This window comes from Protopterus annectens, chromosome 2.part1 (genome assembly GCF_019279795.1).
Source record: "Protopterus annectens isolate FY-2018-M chromosome 2.part1, PAN1.0, whole genome shotgun sequence".
NCBI classification, from domain to species: Eukaryota; Metazoa; Chordata; order Ceratodontiformes; family Protopteridae; genus Protopterus; species Protopterus annectens.
The window spans coordinates 44212098-44233683 of record NC_056729.1 but is presented as its reverse complement, the minus strand read 5'-3'; positions in this window follow the sequence as shown (position 1 = coordinate 44233683).

Genomic DNA, 21586 nt, shown 5'->3' with positions numbered 1-21586 from the left:
GCACAAATGAGATAAGAATGCTTGCAATGAATGCAGTTTCATGTTTAGACTCCTAGTGTTTAGCAGCGTGACGTCTAATTTGCATTTTGATGAAATTTTCATGTTGATAGTGACCTCATTGAATGCCTAAAAAAGTACTATGGGGGAAGCAAGACCCTTTGGCAGGAGCCTGAAGCCCAAGTGAGACAGATGCAGGCCATCTCTGGCAAAGCATTGTGGTTTGTAAATCATGTCTTCCAGGTCTGTCAGGTACTGGATCCCCTTGGAATGACACCAGAAACTAAGCCAATTGTTAAAGTCAATCATTTTCTGTTTGTATTGAGGCATCATTCTGGGTGATGGTAGAATGCTACTTAAGGCTAGGAACATACCTGCCTAGGACACATATTCAGCGAGTTCAATTGTGTCGCCCTTCATATATTCCAGGGAAGTGCATCTCAAGTCATTCAAGCCAGCATGGACTATGACAGAGTCGTAACAGTTCTTGTTGTTGAGAGACTTGAATGCATGGGTGATATGGTGGATTCTGGAACCTGGCAAACAACTAACTGTGACTTTCCCCTTATCTAGCCTGGTAAGGGGCATATCTTTGTGTCTCACAATGTTGTCTCCTATGACTAATATGTTGGGTTTATGTTTAGGTCTTAGTGACTATGAGACACAGGTGTGTGGACTATGTGTGATGTGTGGTGTGGTGAACAGTGGAGTTCGCATGTGTTTTTGCATTGGAGGTCTCTTTTGTTTGTGTATATTTTTATTTAGGATGTAAAAATAACAAGTCTTCATGAGCTAACTGTTTTTACTATTCAGTTTTAATCCTGCTTGTTTCATTGCCTGGAGGAGTTCTTCCAGGGAATTCATATGTTGTTACTCAGTCTCTGTAGCTACAAGGATGTCATCTACACATTGAATGGTAGAGGATCTATATTTTTGTGTTTTCAGTACTTTCTGCATTGCCTGAAGAGGATTTATGTTTTAGTGTTTTCAGTACTTTCTGCATTGCATGAAGGAAAAAAATGTTGGAGCATTATGAAAGCCCTGAGGCATTCTTGTCCAAGAACATTATTAAACTTCTACAGTAAAAACAAATTTCAACTGTGAGTCTTCATCTAGAGTGATACCCCAGAAACCATTACTCATCATCCAGTGTGATGCTCCAGAAACTATTAGTCATCATCCAGAGTGATGCTCTAGAAACCATTACTCATCATCCAGAGTGATGCTCCAGAAACCATTAGTCATCATCCAGAGTGATGCTCCAGAAACCATTAGTCATCATCCAGAGTGATGCTCCAGAAACTATTAGTCATCATCCAGACTGATGCTCCAGAAACCATTAGTCATCATCCAGAGTGATGCTCCAGAAACCATTACTCATCATCCAGAGTGATGCTCCAGAAACTATTAGTCATCATCCAGAGTGATGCTCCAGAAGCTATTAGTCATCATCCAGAGTGATGCTCCAGAAACTATTAGTCATTATCCAGAGTGATGCTCCAGAAACCATTAGTCATCATCCAGAGTGATGCTCCAGAAACCATTACTCATCATCCAGAGTGATGCTCCAGAAACTATTAGTCATCATCCAGAGTGATGCTCCAGAAACTATTAGTCATCATCCAGAGTGATGCTCCAGAAACCATTAGTCATCATCCAGAGTGATGCTCCAGAAACTATTAATCATTATCCAGAGTGATGCCCCAGAAACCATTACTCATCACTCATCATCCAGAGTGATGCCCCAGAAACCATTACTCACCATCCAGAGTGATGCTCCAGAAACTATTAGTCATTATCCAGAGTGATGCTCCAGAAACCATTAGTCATCATCCAGAGTGATGCTCTAGAAACTATTAGTCATTATCCAGAGTGATGCTCCAGAAACCATCACTCACATCCATAAGTTCATTGTTTCATAGGTAAGTAGTAGGCTAATTGCCCTTCTGGGCCATTTTAAGCCTAGCCAATTTTCCTTTCAAGAGTGATGCTCCAGAAACAATCACTCATCATCAAGAGTGATTTTCCAGAAACCATTAGACACATTCCTCTTTTCCTGAATCTGAGCAAACAGGTCAGGCATGCTACCTTCTAATAGAAGGGTTTGAGACACTACCTTAAGTTCTCTTTAATCAATTGTAAGATGATAACTTCCAGAGAGGGTCTTTTAGCCAGGCCATGCATTTTCTTATGGATTTTTATTCCTTTATTAGTTCTTGACATATTTCTAGCCACGACTGACATTTGTACTATAGCTATAAATATATTAGCTATTTTCATTTTGAGCATATCTAGCTTAGTTTCTATCTCACATTCTTTTCTAAGTGCAAACTGAAATTTGCACAACTGAACCCAGTATGCTATATGAACTATATGGAAAATAATCAGAGTAAATAGAAACTTGTTTGTAGAGTGTGTATATGTATATGTAGGGGTCACTGGTAGCAGATCTTTTATTTGCCCCTATCTTAGAGGAATGTTGCCATATTTGACCTGATTTAACCCTGCACAGGAAGTCTTTTTTTTGGAAATGTGTCCTTATTTTCAGGCTTGATTTATCCCTTCACACAATTTATTTAACCCCCTTATCACATGTGATTTTTAGGATCTAATTTTCTTCATCGAAATTTCACTTATTCGAAAAAGAAAATTACATGCCTACTTCAGCGAATGTGCATTTCAACAAAAGTACATTTTTGCTGAAGTGCAGTTGCCGGATCAGCTGACTAAAAAAAAAAAAAAAGCACACAAAAAAATCATTTGCAGGGGGGAAAGCCCCCCCTGCCCCCCCCCATGTGGGGGGCTCTGCCCCCACACCCCACTACTTAAATATACCAAATCTGAGATCACACTACAGTGAGGAAAAGGGAATAATCCCATTCCACACTGTATTGTGATCTTCGTAGTTGGTTTTCGAAGTTTCAGTACTTTGAACAAGTGGTCTTGCACAACTGAGTTTCGAAGTACTGAAACTGTGACCAACCGAATGGATCCCAATTTTTGAAGGTGTGTAGTCCACAAATACAAAAAAATAAACAAATAAAAACACTACATGACCAACATACTAGTACCAGCATAAATATAAAGAAAAAGGACACACATCTTATATCTCCTTTTTCTGAAGCAAAAATAAATGGCCACGTGAGGTAGAATTTTGCAATACAGTTAATTAAAGTCTACATATTTTACACTATCTCCTTGATAATGTTCTTATATTTTTCCATCATTTTTGCCACTGTATTTCTTTACATTTGTTTCTGAATATTATCTCACATTCCTACTGGAAGTAGGAAGCATTATGCGCTATTTGGTATTCAAATGTTATGCTAATTAGATGCCCACATTTTTAACTAGGTGCATGTACTTTCGAGGGCCTTTTTTCCAATTTTCAGTGAGTGCAGGTTTACCGGTATGACTGGTAGGCTGTAGAGTTTAAGGGGGAGAGAAGGCAGCATCATTCCTGCACTGTGGCCTTAAATTGTGTGCATACCTGTGTAATGTGAAGAAGTAATACATCCAGCTCTCAGGGGATAAGTACAGCCAAATGGAGTTTATGAATGCCAGAACAGATGTTATTTCTCTCAAGGAATAAATGCAGAAAATATAATTCAGAGTATGGATGACAGACTAAATAGAAATTTTACCTCTAGACATCATGTGACACTGAACTAATAATTAGCAGCCAGGACAAATGGTGTCATATTCCAGCCGTGATGTACATAAATGGAAGACAGCACATGGACAAGGCGTATTGACCATAGTCATAGTGCTCACTTAATTAAAAGCCTAATGCCTACTACAAGATGACTGAGCTTTGATGACAGGCTATATGACTAGATATTCGACCCTAGATGATGAATATCTAGAGGCATAGCCACATAAGGATGTATATTCTTGATGGGTGTTCCATGCCGTATCACATGAAGAATAGATAACCAAGGTTATTCTTCAGATATCGTGGGTGACTAAGGATACGTTTTTAGAAAAATGAACAACCACAGTTTTACAATGGAAATTATGGATGACTCCTTGTGTATACCCTAATTATGCACAGTTGGCTCAAGCATCACAACACCTTGAGTAATGATGACATTCATTACCTGAGGGTAGAAGATTTCAATAAGAAGGCCGCAGTGCCCTAGATGGAAGATAGCAGTAAAGAGACAGAGTAGCCCAGCATACTGATGATGGCTATGGTTCCATTTCAGATGGAACACCAGAGCTGTCATCCAAAGAGATTAAGGAGACTCTGTAGAGACCGAGTTTGTTTTAGTGTATTATGTGAAATAAAGGATCTATGTTGTAAAACGTACATGAGCCAACTCACTTTCGCGAAAGTGCATTTTATTGAAAATCCACTTTCACGAAAAAAAAAAACGCCAAAATACTACACAAATAAAACACTACTCATGTTTATGCATGGGGGGCATGACCCCCTGCACCCCCATGCCCCCCTACTTTAATATTCGCACTCTGAGATAACACTACTGTGGGGAAAAGGGAATATTCCCTTATCAACACTATACCACGATCTAAGCTTAGTTGTACAATCAACACTACATGTTGATGTACAACTAAATCTACATGCAAACTGCATGTTGCTTTTTTTTCTTTTTTTAGCAAAGTGCATTTTCAATAAAATGCACTTTCACTAAAGTGGATTCACTCAAGTACATTTCAATTAAACGTACTTTCGATATTCAGACTAGGACTCAAAATAAAATAGAAGTTATTATGGCGGTTATAAGTGAGGTATGAGGAAGGTAATGTTTTTGTGCAGTGAAAAATATCAGCGTGCAAAGAAGGTGAACAAAATCTATCCTGTAGCATGAGAAATGGTAATATAAATAATTCCATCATTCAACATTGATTCTGAGTAAAGTGTACAGCTAAATTACTGAACAATGATATTGCAACCACAGTGCTTTACATTATAGCCTCTGAAATTGCAATAGTTACTGCATTTTCTGCACTGAGAAAAAATTCCACAAGTGTTATTCATTCTTCATTTGATCACTAAAGGTCTGCCTGTATAAACTGATTATTATAGGGCAGTGTTATTAAAGGAAAGTGATATATTATTTGCCATAAATTATTTATATTATGGTCAAACAGAGGGTTATATTTCTGTAACTATGCAAGATAGAGCATTGATAGGGTGGAAGGCTGCCATAATGATTAAGGTGTTTAGCTTACAGATACAAACAAGGTCATACAGGGTTTGATTCTCACATGGGGTAATTGGCTAGGTTTAAAACAGCCTATGATAGCAGTTAGCCTAGTACGAGTCTATGAACTTATACCAGTGGATAAATGGTTTCGGATCTTTCCAATGACGTTTGACAAAAGGGCTAAAATACTTCTGTTTTATGATATTGCATAATATATGCAAATGATGCATATAATATTTTCACAATATTTCAAAACAATATAGTCTACAAAACCATGAGTGTTAGTTGTCAATTATCAGTCTCAGACTTATGTGCCTTAATGTTTTGTGAAGATGGTGCCATTTCTTCACCTGAAGCTGAAGGTAACATACTTTTTTATGAACATAATGCACATACAGAAATATTGCTAATAGTCAAAACTGCTTTACCAAATAAAAATTTATGTCACAGAATGTCCTCACATGGCCCACCATGTTTTAATGTCATTTTTTATTAACTCCCACTGTTTGAATACAATACCCCCATCATGATAGTGTCATACTCCATTTTTGCATTGATAATGTTAACATGGTATATTTTCATAATTTTCTTCAAACACTCCTTAATACTCCCGTTGTATTAAATCCTCTGCTGACCATTTCACTATGCATGCTTAGCAAATCGTGCCAACTTGCAGATGCTACCTTACTGCTTTAGTTTTAAGTATGTAAATGCACCAAAACTCCAGAAATTAGATGTTGAAAGCACTGATTAATAAACTTATCACATGAATATAGGGAAGCCTCCTGTACGGTGAGTATACTGTTACGTCATACAAAGGAACTCTGCTTTCCTGACAACTATATTCTTATAGCAAGCAATGAGTTAAGGAAAATAACAGCAACCATAGAGAATGTTATAACCATACAGGAGCAGAACTATTTTAAGAACAAAACCAACATGGGAATGGAGGAAGGAGATTTTATCAATAGAGATGACTGCAAGCAGGGATACACAAAATAGATAAGAGAGAACCCAGTACTGAGAGCAAATAACTAGACAGGGAAAGGTAATATTGTTGGATGAAGCCAAAAGGAGGTTTGGTCTGCAGGTTAGAGACTGCATTCCCTACCATGGATTAACAACAGTATAGGCAGAAAGAGATGTGGCAGATTTGATAGAATTTTTATTTGAGGCAAGACAGAATCTGCTGTTAAAAAAGGCATAATTAGTGGGGCATATAAAATATTGTATGATTACTATAAGAATCAATCGAGGGGTTAGAAAAGATTGTGAAGAGAAAATGGAAAGGCAATTTACAAAGCATCAGTGGTAGGACATCTGTGTGGCTCCCAAATATGCAACATAGCACAGATGCTTTAGGATTTTTGCTTAAGTGTTTGCATATGTATTTTTATATATTAAGCAGACTTCAGAATGTTTTCCTCCGACAGAAAGCAAATGCGGGTAGCGTGAAGGGAAAGAGAGAACTAATTAGAAACGTCTTTTTTTTTTTTTTCAGGGAATGCAATTAGTTGGCAGATTTAAAAGAAATCCTGCAAAGTACTTTGTCAGAAATGTTTGTGGAGCAACTTGTTGCAACTAAGGAAATGGTTCTTTTCATCTGGGACAAAAAATCTGAATTGCCTAGACATAGTAAGGCCTTACTAAGTGTAATGCTTTTGATTGCCAAAAAGCAATTATTAGAAAAATTGAAACTAACATCTAAGCCAATTATAAATGAAGTACTGAATATTTTAAAGAAGATGAAAGAACACAAATATGTGCCACTTCCTACTACTAACTCAAAAGAGTTCTCAGGAGGACTGACCTAATTTTGTACAGACCTTATTTAAAGCCATCCAGTCCCTCCAACCTTCTTTTCCAGCTTCTTCTACCCCTGTGAAAAGAACTAGAGCTCCTTCATATTATTTTGAAGAGGCTTTTTCTGGTATCTTTCCCAACTGCATGAAATTCTGAATCATATGGCACTATCTTCTTGGGTTCTTTTAAAGAGGAAATCTCTTTATCTCTTTTGGAAACACAATCGTTAAAATGAAAGACTTTTTTCTTCAAGATGGAAGGACAGGCAGTATCAAAGTCACAGAAAGGATATTATGAACTCATTAGCGTGAGTATTTCAAAGCTCATGGACATCCCACCAGTCTTGGGGCTTTAGAGGATGCCTGCCCTGCTGCATCAGTTTCCCCAAATTCTCAACATCCTGCTCCCAAAAAGCCAGATAGATTCTACAGACTGCCAGGTTCACACAAGTTTCTTTACAAGAATCCGACTGCAGACCCTGCTATCATTTTATTGGATAAGGACAAAAGCTCTAAATCCTTCTCTTCAGCTGATACTATCCCAAGTAACAAGGAAAGTCCCACCTTGGACAAGTTTAGCAAGAAGGTCTATACATTGTGCACTTTGGCTTTTGGGTCAATAAGTTACCAAACACATATGTCAAAATACTCTTTATCTAGTTTTGCTAACATGAATACAATTGCTTTTTTTGTCCTATTCCCAAGTGCTAAAGAAATTATCCTTCTGCCCCAGGGCCTGTCTTTCAAGAGCCATTTAAATCCACCTAGCAAAAGTCTTCTAAACACCGGTACTATGTCTCACACACACACACACACACACACACACACACACACACACACACACACACACACACGCGCGCGCGCGCGCGCACACGCACACACACACACACACACACACACACACACACACACACACAAACTCAAAAGTAGAGAGATCTCAAGGACCCTCCACTCAAAAGAAAAAAGTAATGACAGCCTTTGCCTCTTAATTCCCTCCTCTTCTCCACTCCATGGCCTTCTTTCAAAAATTGTAGGCAATATTTCCCATAGTCTTCCTCTTTGAGAACAATAATTTGAGATTTTCTGGGTTCTAAAAGCCATTTATCTTGGTTACAAACTTCAGTGGGCATCCCTTCCCATTCAAGCTGGTATCTCTCTCCCTCCAAAGGACCAAGTTCACATTTTTCCTCAAATTATTTTAGATCTGTAATCTTGAGGGGCAAAAGAGACAGTTCCCACTTCGCAACAAGGAAAACGCTTCACCTCAAAAATATTACTGGTTCCCAGAAAAGAGGGCACTTGGAGACCCATTTTAGACCTTTCAAAACTGAACACCTTTCCCCTGTTCCCAAAATTCAAAATACTGGCTTTTCAGATCCTTTTCCCTCTGCTGACATCCAAGGCATTTCTAGTTTCTCTAGATCTCAGAGTTGCCTGTCTACACATTCCAATTCACAACACAGATGTTTCCTAATATTATTTGCCTTTGGACTGCGTATTCAGTTTACATCTTTATTCTCCAACTCCCCAAGAATCTTCCCTATGTGCCCTGCTCCAGTCAGATTTTTACAGACTTCAAGGCATTGACATATACCCCTATATGGACAGTTGCCTTATTTCAGCATCCTCCACTCAAGATAATCTAGCATCTCTTCACTTTACTTTCAATCTGTTCGGCAACCTGGGCTATTAGGCCAAATATGAATAAGTCATCCTTAACCCCAACCCACAGGATAGTTTTCCTAGATTGTCTTCTGGATAAGTGTCTTATGACAGTCTTCCTTCCACAGAGAAAGTACTTTCCTAGCATCACCACTTTCTAATTGTGCCTTCTGGTAAAACCAGGTCTTCTCCATTCTCTCCCTACTCCTTCTCAGTCATTTACTACAAATGCCTCTGACTTTGCATAAGTGGGGGGTGTCTCAAGGAGTAGAGATCCAGAGCATTTGGGAGCCTCATTTTTGGGTACAGACACATACATCTCAAGGAAACAATGTCTCTAATAAATGCTGTGAAAGCTGTAACTCAGTTGTACACATCTGAAACACTGTTACTGATAACAAGTAATACCACAGTGGTGTGGTATAAAAGCAAACAAGGGGGGAGTGAGATTTTCTTGGGTGGCGAAAGCTAGGGTAACTTTTTGGATAGGCTTATATAGGCCCTAGGGCAAATAGCCTAGTACCTACCTATGAACCTATTCCCTTTGCTGATTAGCCACAATTGTCTGGTAACTGTCAATTTAATACACTGTAACTCTTCATCAAACATACATTCTGTCAGACCAGAACACAGTAGCAGAATCTCTGAAAAGATCCAGTATAAACTCTCACTAATGGATGCTACACCCAGATGTCCCCCAAAAGACTGTACACCTGTGGGGGCTTCCCCTGGTAAATCTGCTTTCCTCCTATCTCAACAGACAACAAACAGTTTTGTTCCATGATTGCATGAAAAAAGGCCTGGAAAACAAATGTATTCTCTTTCCTTTAGATGGTAATGTTCCTTTATGCCCCCCCTTTCCTCTGTTATCCAAAGTCCTTCTGAAGATCAAGAAGTACTTAATGAAGATCCTTCCAGTGACCAAATTTTGACACACACAGCACTGGTTCTCCCTTCTCATGCATTTGCCAAGGGCAATTAACAAAAACTCTTTTTTTTAATTTCTCCAAGTCTTTTGGGTTACTAATAACATAACAGGAATGAACCCCAAGTCCTAAGTCAAAGTACGGTTAAATTTCATTAAATTAGTATTGTTTCAATCTTTGATGTCATCCAAAAGTACTCTTCACAGCACCTGCAATGTGCCTAGTAATGATTCTTTCTGCAGTTCGTATGGAGTTGCATATATTGGTAACATATCTAAAGATGATTGTAAATTATTTTTATAAGACCTGTTGCTCCTACTGCTGTTGGATCTGTCTGGGTATCTTTCTTCCACATTGCTCTCATTTCTGCCTGCAGATCCTAATGTTTTATGACTTTGTGTATCTCTGTACACAAGACACTGTAGTCACTGGGTGTGGCAATTTCAATGATCAATGCTACTCTTGTCTTCTTTTGTTGGACCACTATATCTGGTTTTCTAGTACCTGTCTTTTGAACTGTTGGTAATGGATGATTCCATGTGATGTAGATTTCTTCATTTTCTATGATGTTTTGTAGCTCATGTTTCTAGTGTTTATTGGCCACTTCAGTACCATAATGTTTGCACAATCCCCAGTGGAACAGTCTCACCACATTATTATGTCTTTCAATATACAGTCCTTCTGCCATTAATACGTTGCAACCAGCAATGAGGTGTGCAACTGTTTCCCATTCGGTTTTACAAAACCTACATTTGTCTGTTTCTCCCACATGTTCAAAGGACTTTGTAAACCAACATGTATGCAGCCCCCTATCTTAGGCCACCAGTATTAACCTTTCATCTCTTGGTTTGAATTCGCTTCTCCTTAACCAGTCCTGTGTCCATTCCTGATCAACATGAGGTTCTTCCAGAAGTTTCTATACTTGCAACTATATTTATGCTTTTTCCACATTTCTTGCCTTCCCATCTGATCCTTCACCTTATATTCTTTCTTTGGCACATTCATTTACTGCCTGATGTTTATCTACTTCTGGTTTGATTTCCATTCCTGCTTGATGCCTATAAGCTTCTGCTAGATTAAGCAGAGAAGTCATCTCAGATTTATTCTCCTCATGTTTCAAAACTTTCACTATATTTGGCTCTTGTGAGGTCAGCAGATATGTGTGGAGTCCCACGATTGCAGACCTGTACATATAATCAATTTCAAGGAGGCCCATCCCTCCTTCAGAATGGGGAATATATAATCTTGGTATGTACTGATTTTTATAATTCATTTGGTGAGCATGAAGCATCCTTCTTGTTTTCCTATCTAATCTATCCAATACGTTTTGGGGCCATTCAATCACTCCAAAATTGTAGGTTAGGACAGGAACAGCAAATTGGTTTATAGCTTGAATTTTGTTCCTAGATGTCAGTGCTGTTTTCGGGATTAATTTAAGTCTTCTGATGTATTCCATATTAAGTTTTATTCTCATTTGTTCGTATTTTATTGTTGATCCTTCATCAAATCTCAAATATGTATACACTCCTTCTTGCTCAAGTTCTTTTGTATCACATCTTGTCCCAAACTGATGTTTTCTTGGTGTTGCAGTTTTCCTGATTTAAAGGTTGCTTTTGCACATTTATCAAGACCAAATGACATTCTTGTATCACCTGAAAAAGTTTTAACAACTTGCAGTTGTGCTTTCAGTTCCTTATCTGATGAGCTATACAGTTTTAAATCATTGAGAAAGAGAAGATGAGAATTCTTTACACTTTTTTGTTTTCTAGGAGCCAGATTATAGCCATGGTCTAAGCTGTTGAGTAAACAGCTTAATGGATTAAGGGCAAAGCAGAATAGTAACGGTGACAGAGAATCAAACTGAAATATCCCCCTTTGAATTTTTAGCCCTGGGATAACAATTTGTCCTTTATCATGGCTTAATTGCAAAGTGGTTTGCCACTGTTTCATGGTCACTGTAATGTAGTCGATCAGTGTGGGGTGCATCTTATACATTTTTAAGCACTCTCTTATCCATAAATGAGGGATACTATCAAATACTTTTTTGCATTCAGTCCATGCCATACTTAGATTCTTCCCCTTTTTACAGTTCTCCACTATGACTTTATTTAACAACAAATGATCCTTTGTTCCATATGACTTTCTTTTCTGCCCTTTTGTTCTACTGCCATAATTGAGTTTTCTTCTTAATTACTATAAACTCTGTTGGCATCAATTCCAGTGTATAGTTTATATGTCGTCGTAAGGCAAGTTATTGGTCTATAATTTTCAGGGTAGCTTGCAGGTTCACTCTTAAGTAAGAGCATTGTTTTGCCTGTTGTTAGCCAGGTTGGTGTCTATTCTGGGTGTGCATATAAATACTTCTTACCCGTGGCTAAATCTTCATGCAAAGATGCTATTACTTTTAACCAGAAGTTAGGTACTGCATCTGGACCCAGGGTTTTCCAATTAGAGGAGGCTTTTCTTAACTTTGTTTCAATCTCTCTAGCTGTTACTTCATCCCATTTCATATCGTGTACCTTTAAACTTCATATTCTTTCTTTTATTTATTCTATCTATTTAGCATCTTTGTTATGTTCCACAGGATCTTCATAGATACTTCTCCAAAATGTATCTATTTCTTCTTTTTTTGGTGGTATTTCAATTCCTTTTACCTTATTTCCCAGTTCTCTATAGGACCTTTTTGGGTCAACAACAAATTGATTATTTTGCACTTTTCCTTTATATTTATCTTTGTATCTTCTAAGTTTTTCTGCATGTGCTGAAATTTTTAGTTTATTTGCGATAGTGCATGATAGATCCTGGTCTGTTCTAATATTCCACACTGCTTTTATCAAATCTATCTTTCTTATTATTTTTGTTGATCTATTCCCTCTTCTATAGTCTTCTACCAGTGACACTTCTTGTCTTAATTACTTTATAATTTTGTCTATTCGCCTTCACAGAGTAGATTTAGTCATGCAGGACAAGGGATCCCTAATCCACCTCAACATTCAAAATCGCCATCTAACTGTATGGATCATATGTTTTTTGATCCCATTTAGGCACCTTTCCCCTGAGTATGTGCAACAGGTGTTGAAGGATTCAAGGAAACATGCTTCTAGAAAATCATATTTAGCTAAATGGAAAAGATTTTCTATTTGGTGTCATAAAAGAGAACAAGAGCCATCCCACTTTGTTTCTTCAGTTCCTCCATGAATTGCTCAGTTCAAGCGTGACATACACATATCACGGTGCACCTTTTGGCCATTTCTGCTTGTCTATCAGTAGATTCCATGCATTCTTCTTTATTCCAAGTCAAACAGTTTATGAAAGTGGTATTACATATTTGGCTCATTAGAAACCAGTTGGCACCTTCCTGAGATCTCCTTGTCAAACTGCAGCCAATTCTTACCTAAAATTTCTAAGTCACAAGACTACTTTGCTCATTGCTTTGACTTCTGCTAGATGGTATCTGAATTACAGGCCCTGAAGTGCTTGACCTTTCCTGATCATCCATAAGGACAGTGAAATTCTTAGAACCAACCTTTAGATTATGCACAAGATTGTTTGTACATTTACACTAAAAAAGACTATTCATATCCCTGTGTTGTCTATCAGCAGCTGAAATTTTATGTGGATAAAACTAAAGATGTTGGAAAATTGAAGCCACTTTTTGTTTCCTATGTTGTTGTTGTTGTTTGTCTTTCGGCTTTTCCTGGTTAGGGGTCACCACAGCAGAAATCCAGTTCGCTAATGATTGGCAGTTGTTTTTTATGGTGTCGAGTTACCAGCCCGATGCCCAACCTTCAACAAAGGCACGCTCATTCAACACATGTCTTTTGAACGCCCACTCGACTGCGGGGAGGACATGCAAACTCCACACAGAAGGCACTCCCAACCCAAGCCGAGAATCGAACGGGAGAACCTCTTGCTGTGAGGCAACAACGCTACCGCTGCACCACCACGGAATCACTTTTTGTTTCCTATGCTATTTAGAAATAGTGTGTTTATATATTGAGTATCCTTTTTTCTGTCATCATAGGAAACACTTTTTGATTCCTATGATGATAGAAAAAAGTATACTCAATATATAAACACACTATTTCCAAATGGCTATCTCAGGTTATCACAATTTTGTTATTCAAACCATGGTAAAGGTACCCAACAGAATGTCAAGGCTCATTTTACCAGAACTGTGGCTATGTCTGAGGCTTTTTGGAAAGTGATGGACTCTAAATGTATTCTAGAGGCAGTTACTTGGTCCTTATTGCATGTTTTCACTATTTTTCTAAAGCCAGAGTAAATTTTGCTAGAGCTATACCCAAAGGAATACTAACCTCTGGCCCCTCTCCATCCAGCCTTTCTTTCTGAGCTTTAGCAGTCATCCCATAGGTTCATAGGTTCATAGGTTGGTACTAGGCTCTCAGCCCTAGGGCCTATACAAGCCTAGCCATAAGAATTCCCTGGCTATTTCTTCCCACACTATTTACTTCCCTGGACCCCTGTCTAGCAGGGCAACTGACATGATTCCTGGGGTGTATTTCCTTTCTCCCATCCAATCGTCAAGGTTCCTTTTGAAGAGGGCCAGAGAGGAACTGCTTGACATGTATGGGCAATCTATTCCAGATTCAGGGGAGTCTCTGGGTCAGGAACCTATCCCTCCAGCATGTTTTGTTTATTGTGATGACAAGGTTTAGATCCCTGGAGCATGTGGCTCTGAGGGATTGGGATTTCTTTAAGTGTAGCATGTTCAACAGCTCTGGGTTTGACATGGCCTTGTATGTTAAGCAGAGATCGCCTCTGAGTAGACGATATGCAATAGAGTATAGCTGGAGTTTTTTAAGGTGGTCAGCATAGGGCATCTGCTTTAGGCCTGTGATTCTTTTAGTGAGGTATTTCTGTGGCCTTTCCAGTTGTTGCAGATGTCTTGAGAGGTACATACCAAATGGGGTGTTATATTCTATAATGGGTCTAATGAAGGATGAGTACAGTGGGACAATGACTTCCTTTTTTCTAGATGAAAAGCCCTTAGTGATGAGGTGTGCCACATAGAAGGATTTCCTGACTGTTGTGGTGATGTGGTTATCAAAGGTGAGACCACTGTCCACCTGTGTCCCTAGGTCTCTTATTACACTTTCATTGTTTAGTGTACTGCCACCTATATGGTAATTCACTGATACATGTTTTTTCCCAAAGGGGATAACTATACATTTCTTGGCATTGAGCTTGAGCCCATGTCTCTGGCACCAAGCATCTGTTTCTGTAAGGCCCTTTTGTAGAGTATCCACATCATTTGGGGATTCAATAATGGCTCCCAGTTTGTAGTCATCTGCGAACTTTGTTAGCCAGAGTCCATTAGTGTTGGCCTGTACTTCAGAGAAGTAGATGCCAAACAAGAGCGGTCCCGGGACTGAACCCTGAGGTACTCCACTTGTCACTTGTCTGGAGCTGGATTTGGAGTTGGCTACTTTTACAGTGTGGGTTCTATCAGTAAGCCAGTTAGCAACCCATTGGGTGACATAGGAATTAATGCCCAGTTTAGTAAGTTTATCTATGATTCCAGAGTGGGGGATGGTGTCAAAGGCCTTGGCAAGGTCTAGATAGGCTGTGTGGACCACCTTACCCTTGTCCATGGCTCTGGAGACTGATTCGAAGAAGTCGATCAGGTTCAAGAGACAAGATCGGCCCTTCACAAACCCAAACTGGGTGGGGCCCAGTGTTTGAAGGTTGCCAATGTCTTTGTTTATAAGTTCCATGACAATATGCTCCATGGCCTTGCAGATAAGGCTTGTCAGACTGATGGGATGGTAGTTTCCGGGATCCAAGGTGGATCCCCCCTTGTGGAGTGGGATAACTGTAGCTGTGCGCCACTCAGTGGGCACGAAACCTGAGGTGAGGCTATGATTAAACATGACATTTAGGTGAGGTGCCAGTTCATATTGTAGTTCATGTAGTACACAGCCCGGGATGTCATCTGGTCCCATGGATGCTGTATTCTTAGCTTTGGAGAGTGCGTTTTTTACCTGTGTGGCCATTATTACCAGAATTTGGCAATCTTTCGGTATTGAGATGGGCCATTTAGGGGGTGAGAGGGGGGTGAAGTTGGCACTGAATCGATCTGCCAGGATATTGGCAATATCCTTGGGATCAGTATATTTAATGCCATTCTGTTTTAGCTCAGAGCAGATCTGAGCATTGCCATTTAGATTCTTGACATAGTTATAGAATGCCTTCTGATTGTCTTTGAAATCTTTGGCAATTTTATTTTCGTAACTAGCTTTGGAGGATTTTATGAAGGATCTCAGTTTCTTACTAAGGCTTGTAAGGGTGTTTTTTGCATCCTGGGATTTTCCTCTTTTCTGCAACAGTTTCTTCCTTTTGTTGTAAAGTTTGTTTATGGCAGGGGACCACCAGATTGGCTTCCTTTTTTTGGATGAGAGCACCTTGGTTCTATTTGGGATGGCACGATTCATGCATGAGTGGATGTGCATGTACAGTGCCTTAGTGTAGGATTCAGCAGTTGAACTTTCAGTTCCCGTCTGCATGGGTGTCATGAAATTTGTCACTTCTGACTTGAGTAGTATGAAGTTAGCTATGGAGAAGTTTTTTATGGAGGTTTCCTTACTGGGTAGTGGGGGTGGGATGTGGATGTTAAGGGTGATTAGCTTATGGTCAGACCTGGCTAACGAGGGGGTGACCATAGGTGTGGAGCATCAATTTCCCATGTTGGTAATGACCAGGTCTAGGATATTGGACCCCCTGGTGGGACTATGGATTAGTTGATCCAGGGCGTTGGAATTTATGAATTCCAAGAACCGTTGGGCAAAGGTGTTGGTACAGGAGTAGTTTTCCCAGTTAATGGCAGGGTAGTTAAAATCACCCAGTATTAGGACGTTTGGTTCTATCTTAATATTTTCCAGTATGTTTAGAAAGGTGTAGTGAGAATCTTGGGGTATGGTGGGGGATCTGTAGCAAGCTACAATTTGGATTGCAGTCTTACCTAGTGTTAATTGCACCTGGAGAATTTCAGACGCATTGTGTTGGGCAACTAGCCTGGTGGTGTGAATATCCTTAGTGAATACTGACACTCCTCCACCTTTAGTGTTTCGGTCCTGGTTTTGTGGCCGAAAAGTGTGGTAAGAGTTGTAGCCTGGTATTGCAGGGGTGCTCTCTGGAGCCTTGAACCAGGTCTCAGTTACTGCACAGATATAGATGTTCTCCATTTTTAGGAGTGCCTCGAGAGAGTGCATTTTGAGGTTTAGACTTCTAGCATTGAGTAGCATTACCTTCATATATACATATATATATATATATATATATATATATATATATATATATATATATACATATGGTTAGAGCTACTGTAACAATGATCTAATAAAGAAAATAGTTCATTTGTGTATGCTAACTTACTATAACAGTAGATGTTTGAACAGATTATTGCTGCAGGACTAACACCTCCCCTCCATCTCCCTTTTTCTTGTACCTTCTATGGCTGGGGTAGGGTATCCCTTTTCCCTGTTGCCCTTCTGACATGACTTTTTTTGTAATGTTTAAGCTTCATTTGGGGCAAGAAAGCTTTGAGTTTTGTCCTGCCTGTTTATTCCTCTTATATCACGTTGAAGGCAGATGCAATGTGCGCAGGAAGGAGTCTAAAGCTTTGTAGACTGGCCAGATATATGATTACCATGGCAAGAGACCTCCCAAATAGTTATGGATTCTGCAATAGTGCTCTGTTTGAATGTCTATAGTTACTATAAATTAACTTACATACTTGTACTTTCCATTACATACTTCTATGCAAATGTTTATGTTTTTGCTGTTTATTATATAACTGTCTCCTATGCATGTAACTATAGTGTGAAGAAGTATTGCATATAGATGCTATGATGCATGCATTTGCTTGTATGTGTCCATGCTATGGTGGATCTACCATTCTGTACTTGTTGCAGCAGAGCCTTAGTTGCTTTGCTGTGGGAGTACAGTTGTAGTCACTGTTAAGATGCAGATAATCAAAACAGGGGAAGCTACCTTACAAAGAGACCAGTCAGGTTCTGTGCTTGGACCTCTCCTATTTGACATCTACTTTTCTGAAGTAAAAGCCAATACCAAACAGCTCTGGCTGACTAGGTTTGCAGATGACTTCAAGCTAGAAGCAGTCATTGAATCCCCAAATTACTTACCTATCCTGCAGGCAGGTTTGTCTCAAATAATTGATGCCAAAATTATGGACTGAAACTAAATACCAAAAAATGCATTATTGTATCCTTTGGGAAGTCATCTACTGCAGGGAACTGCCATGTTGACAATACGCATCTAAGAGTTAACCCAGTTGTTTGGAATTTGGGAATTTATGTGAACAGTGACCTAACTTTTGACCAGCATGTGCCTATTGTAAGAAAGTCATTCTATAGTGCACAGCTTATAAACAAAGGGATTGAGTCTAGCTCTAGGGATATCCTTGTCTCCCTTGGACTATAATGCCTCCTTTGGCATGTATCTGTCCAGACACATGCAACAACTGGAATGCCCACACAGATACCTTATTAAAAGGATACAAGGCCTAAACAACATGTCCTACACTGAATGACTCAAAGCCCTGTCACTATACTCGGTATCCTACAGACTGCTAAGAGGTGAACTGTGTCTTGCATGCAAGGTATCTTCCAGCCCATTACCGGTGGATTTACTGCACATCAGCAAGTCAAATGGCATCAGAAATACTAAGTCTAGGATCTAAACCTCTTCTGCAACATCAACAGAACTGTTTGGTGGGAGAGGTACTACATCTCACAGAGGATACCACTGCTGTGGAACAGACTCCAAATCCACATAAAACAAAGTTTATCCCTGCCCATATTTAAGTGCAACTTAGATCTGTGGATGGAAAGCAGAAAATTTACCCCAGGACTGCCCCCTGTTCTACTAATGGACAGCGGCAGCTCTTAAATGCTTTATCCCATGCATGGGGGGGGTTCCCTTAAATTATCTATGGTATGATCCCAGACAATGGGATGGGTAAGACCAATCTGTATCCAAATGGAATAGGTTATTTCAAGCACAAAAAGGGAAATTGGGTCAGCTTAAAATGGCCTGCAAGTGTATTTAGCCTAGTACTTACCTATAAACCTATAATCTCAGGTACAACAGGTTCCCTTTTAGTTAACTTCTTTATGAACATACATTAGATCTCTGTTAGAAGGGCAGGTGAACATGCAAGCAGCCATCATGATCCATGGACGAAACAACTTCAGGGGTTTCACAGTATCTCTAAGATACATCATAATCATAAAACTGATGGTCCCAGAAATTTAATGTTAGGGTTTCTATTACAGAAAATAGATAACTAGATTTTGACATCTTCCTTCTGTAGAGCATGGAAGGGCAAAAGATGATCTTGCAAAAAGTGAAGGAAGTTCCTAAACCAAAGGTGTTCACCTTTGTTAGACAGAAATGCAGTTGAGCATTTCAAGCCTAGGTCCATGCAGAAGGCCAGTTGAGGGGTTACACAGTATCATTAAGATACATCCATAATCCTGAAGCTGATTATTTTGTTGATGTAATATGATGGTTAAATACTACTGGAAATATGAGAACCAGATTATGATGCCCTCCATCTGTATAATATGGAGGAGCAAACTGATTTTGCAGGAAGTCAAAGAAGATACAAAGCAGCAAGAGTTTGAAGACGAGGTAGAATTACTGACATAACAGAATCAGCAATGTATTAGTCCGGGGTTGTACAATATACACACATTTTTCTTTTTGTTCCAAAGATTTTTTTTTCAGAAAAACACAATGGGATATGGTTTTCAGTACAAATGGAATTTAGAGAGTCTGGCTAAATGCCCCACAAGAATAAAGCCTTGAGTGTGTCCCAGAAAACCCATGATCACTTAACAACACAGATTTTGGAGGCACTGGCATGGAAGGGTGGGAATGAGTAGATGGTGTTGCCTTGCCCATCGGGGTGGTCAGTGAGAGAGATGACATATTGTCCCTCTGCAAAACTGACACATGCAGAGGAAAGATCAATAAGAAGAGCCCCCCTAAGCACTGTGTTTATGTTGTAGAAGGCAATGGTCATGCACAAAGGTCAGTGTGCTGAAGGGATCTTATATTGTGGGACTTCTACTGACTCACATTACTGCAAGGACGTGATGTAGGCCATAGAAAGCCCTGGTGGCTGCCTGCATGATGCCTTCTCTTGACCTAGCTATCACCCATGGGGAGGAAGTGGAGTAGTTACATCATGAGATGGTTGATAATTGGCAGGAAGTGGTGAGAAAAAATGTACAGAAGAAAAAGTTTATTAGAAGTACCACAAATAAAAGAAAGAAGAAAGGGTAAAAAACTCTTCATAATAATTTTCTAAAATTAGAAACCTAGTTCCTAACCAATGAAATGAGATGAATGGAAGGAGATGAAAAGGAGTGTAACACTTTTTCTTTTGAAGCAATCATGCACCACGTGATTGGTTTTATAGTAAAGTACCAGTATGAAAATTGTTTCTGAATGAAGACAGCTTAGAAATCTGCCATAATCTTACAGAAGGTCTGCAACTGCCTCTTTGAAGACATTGAGATCATCTGTAACTCTCCAACATTCAGAAATAAACAATCTACATGATGTTACGCACCAATACAGATGACAGACAATTTCAAAATGCTGACCTGAAAAATGGTATACTTTATAGATCGATTGGCTATGTTTTTGGGTAAGTCACTTAATGTCTATGCTTCACCTTTCTCACACAGGATCCCATTGAACTGAAGATATTGTATCGCTGCAGGAATTTTAAATATAAATGTGTCTCCATGGTACTAGCAGAAAAGATAGTTACAACAGCTTATCTTCCCAGTTTTTACATATAATCTCAGTACCTATGTTCCAGTCACTCCACCATTACTGCCAGTTAGGATCATAGATCCACAACCAAAGTACATGAGCACCCTTCTGAAAATACTCTGCAAAGGATGGCCATTGGTGTCCAGGTCAATACAGGATTAAAGCTTATTTAAGAATCATTTTTTGTTTGTAGCCAGGCCAGATGTTTTTTCCTTCTCCAACATTTTTGTCTTCTCACTTAAAGAGCATTTTTTACCATTCAGTCTACAGACTGCCCCAGTGTCTCTCTTTTGCCATTTGAAACTGGAGTACACTGACGGTCTAACCGAGCAAAAAGATGAGAAAAGTAGCATATAGACTCAAAGCTATGATAGTTATGCTGAGACAGTGAGCTGCTTGGCATACATTGCCATGTTGGTTTGGTGGCAGGTGGTGTGATGCAGTGAGCATTATGTACACTTGCTCATGCAAGAGGACACTCCTGTTCTGCTAGGGAGCTGCTGCCTTGGACTTCCCCAGACATGAGACAAGACTCTGGATACTTGTTCCCAATGCATCCAACTAACTCTTTTGTGATCAGACTCTGTAGACCAGTGTCACCTCATCTGTAGCCAGAGCTCCATTCCTCTGCAACACAGAGCTGTCCAGAGTTTCTGTTAAGCCACATGCTGTAGCCCCACTGCCAACACAATCACCACCAATATGCACACATTTTCGGTTTGGATATATGATGTTTATCATTCTCACTGCTGCAGTAACATTTTGGCTTTTGGCTAGGCAGCATATAACCCATATAGACAAAAGGCTACTGCAGCAGTGAGGAATTCAAATATCTACTGTTATGGAAACTGCAACTTATGCAAGTTTACTCTGTGTCCATCCAGGATACAACCCATATAGCCAAAAGGCTACTGCAGCAGTGAGGAATTCAAACATCTACTGTTATTGTAAGTGTAACTTATGCAAGTGTACTCTGTGTCCATGCAGGATACAACCCATATAGCTAATGCAGCAGTGAGGAATTCAAACATCTACTGTTATGGTAAGTGCAACTTACACAGCTGTAGTTTCTATCCTAGGCAGGGTACAACCAATAAAGCCAAAAGTCCACTGCAGCAGTGAGGAATGTGAACGTTTACTGTTATAGTAAACGCAACTTACACAACTAGACTTTCCCAAAAATGGTTTCCGAAGGCAT